Source organism: Branchiostoma belcheri, unplaced genomic scaffold (genome assembly GCF_001625305.1).
Source record: "Branchiostoma belcheri isolate BF01 breed outbred unplaced genomic scaffold, Haploidv18h27 scaffold343, whole genome shotgun sequence".
Classification (NCBI taxonomy): domain Eukaryota; kingdom Metazoa; phylum Chordata; class Leptocardii; order Amphioxiformes; family Branchiostomatidae; genus Branchiostoma; species Branchiostoma belcheri.
In genome coordinates this window covers 91,911-94,879 of record NW_017803958.1, presented here as the reverse complement: position 1 = coordinate 94,879, position 2,969 = coordinate 91,911, and the positions used below count along the sequence as shown (strand labels likewise).

The 2,969-nt window shown below is 45.2% G+C and overlaps 1 protein-coding gene across 1 annotated transcript in view; it reads left to right on the top strand.

The window, feature by feature from the left end:
- Window positions 1-2,969, top strand: part of LOC109475696 — a 24,920-nt gene that overhangs the window by 13,427 nt on the left and 8,524 nt on the right. The window lies entirely within an intron of this gene.

Genomic DNA, 2,969 nt, shown 5'->3' with positions numbered 1-2,969 from the left:
GGACTCTCCCATCATTGGATCCGGGACGGACTCTCCCATCATTGGATCCGGGGCGGACTGAACCGGGGCGGACTCTCCCATCATTGGATCCGGGGGGGACTCTCCCATCATTGGATCCGGGGCGGACTGAACCGGGGCGTACTCTCCCATCATTGGATCCGGGGGGGACTCTCCCATCATTGGATCCGGGGCGGACTGAACCGGGACGGACTCACCTGCCATTGGAACCGGGACGGACTCTCCCATCATTGGATCCGGGGCGGACTCACCTGCCATTGGAACTGAGACATACTCGTCCTCAATTGGCATAGGTGTGTGCGACAAAGAAATCTGAACATCGGGTTCGAAGTCAGCATTAACATATTCAATGAATAGGCTCTTCAGCAGCGGATTGTTTTTCACAATCTTTGTCAACGTCTTTGTGGATTCCTTCCCCAAAATGTCAACTACTTCCACTTTAAACAGTTTTGAACAGATGGACTCTAGGCTTAGTGCAAACAGGAACATGTTGTCATTCACCATGAAGAGCCCGCCCCTATTTCTCCTGTCAGAATGTTCAAGACTGAATTTGAACCTCGAATGGATTCGAAGGTGAGTTGTGTCTTCTCGCATTTAACAGCACAGTGCCTTCAGTGCCCTGCATTCCTCAATTTTGTTTTCCGTCTCTTTGGCTTTTTTGCCAGTGTACTTGTGGTTGAGGAGACATTTTAGCTGCGAGTCTAAGTTGGAAATGATCCTGTATATCGCCCATCCAATCAAGTATCTGACTTTTCCACTATTGGCCTTAGACAGATTGAATGATCTTATGTTTGGTTGGATTTTTTGCAGGTTGCTTTCTAGATTAGCTCTCAAGTCTGCAACTGGGTCAATCATGTTGGCCACATGTTTGTATGTTACCATGACTAGCCTCGCGAGAATAGTTCCGGCAGTTTGAGTACACGATATGTTATGAGCAGAAGCCCACCTGGTCTTTGTTTCCTCTTCTGTGGTAAGTGCCAGAATCTTAGCTATGTGGGTCGTGAAAGTCTTTCTACTGATGACCTCCTTTCCTGTTGCTTTGTCATGACTTTTCCCCCTGAACATATCTTCGACTTTTCCAATCAAATACCCTAACAAAGACAAGAGACATTCATTTCCATCAAGGGACTGAGCGGCACTGAGTAGGTTTACAAATGGATTGAGGTCCTCCCTTAGTAGCCTCAGTATTGTGGCAGGGTCATATCCCTCTGGGATGGGTATGGGTGGAAAGGGTACTAGGTCAGGGATGGGATCTTGTGGGGCACTAGTCCCTGCATCCCCGGGCTCAAAACACAACGATAACGTGCATTTCGATACATTTGGCACAACAACATTTGCCAGGAGTCGTACATAGGAGGCATAGAAGTGGATTACATGTGGATGGGGTGCGATTACGTATTTACTGTATCCTGGCAGGACACGTAATGTGTCCGGCGACGTAGCACGTGTGTAAGCCGTGTATTGTTGGCCGGCAGCAAACATGTTTGCATCCACAATCTCCAAATTACACAGGGTACTTCCCTGACTCTTGTGAATTGTAATCCCAAACCCCAGTTGCAGTGGGTATTGAAGCCTTGCTGCTACCAGTTTTCCATGCTCATAGTACCCAAACATCTCCCTCTCAATGATATGTGTTTCCCCTGATTGAAAGGAAACCACTGGGTTCCCCCCGGAAAAACCGGTCACAATACCCCCTAGGCCATTGACTAAATTATCAGAAATCGCAAATAGGTTCTTTAACAGTATGACAGGTGCTCCCGTCTTAAGAATAAGCGTATTTGGAGCCTGGCACAGTTTGTCGAGTTTTTCTTTCTTCCTGCCCATGTCTTGGGCCCGAAACCTTTTTTCACTTCCTTCGATTCCATCCAAACATTCTTGGTTATATACATTCATGTCAGCTTTGAGCGAATAGAGCCTAATGTCAACTTGTTGCAGTGGCCTTGTCAGTTTATTAAGCAGATCTATGCATTGGGGTGTTCGTCGTCCCATTCTTAAGTTTTCCATCATTTCAAGGAAGTTCACATCTTCCTGTCTGAACACGCCGCTCAAAAACACACAGATGTCCATACCCCTCTGCCAGGAATCAGCCATGAAACAATAATTGGGGGTGAAATCCGGCCTCAGTTCGATCGGAGGGAGCTGGAAAAAGTCTCCCGCTAATACTACTCTGACGCCTCCGAAGGGACGGGAGTTGCCCTTAACCAAACGCAGCAGATACTCTACTTTGTCGAGCAAAGATGCACTAAGCATTGAAACCTCATCGCATACGAGAACTTTAACATTCTGTATTCGTTTGTAGGACTCTTCATCTTGATTTATTTGATTGAATATCTGACTTACTTCCATGTCACCCAGCCCTAAGCCGAAAAAGCTGTGGACTGTTGTGCCGCCGATAATAATCGAAGCCTTTCCAGTCGGCGCCACAACAGCCACAGCTTCTTGTCCAAACTCTTGTTGCATATTAGAGATGATGTGTCTGACGACAACAGATTTCCCACTGCCCGCCCGGCCAGTGAGAAATATGTTGAACTCTTTAGCCAAATTGATGACATATAATTGTTCTTCGGAGAGAGGCATTTTGTACTTAAAACAGATAACGTTATTTATGTCATATCATAGTACTGTTAAAAGCCAAATATTTCTACTAGAAATGGAAAAAAATGGAATTTTGATTCGATCTTTTGTAGGCTTTTGTAGGCGGGTCTCCGAGTACACAATTGATTATTACATGTTCAATTATCAATGATGTATTAAGTGGTGATTACCTAGTTTTATCTGCCATCATGGATGGCGGGTCTCCGAGTACACAATTGATTATTACATGTTCAATTATCAATGATGTATTAAGTGGTGATTACCTAGTTTTATCTGCCATCATGGATGGCGGGTCTCCGAGTACACAATTCGATTATTAACATGTTCAATTATCAATGATGTATTTAGTGGTGATT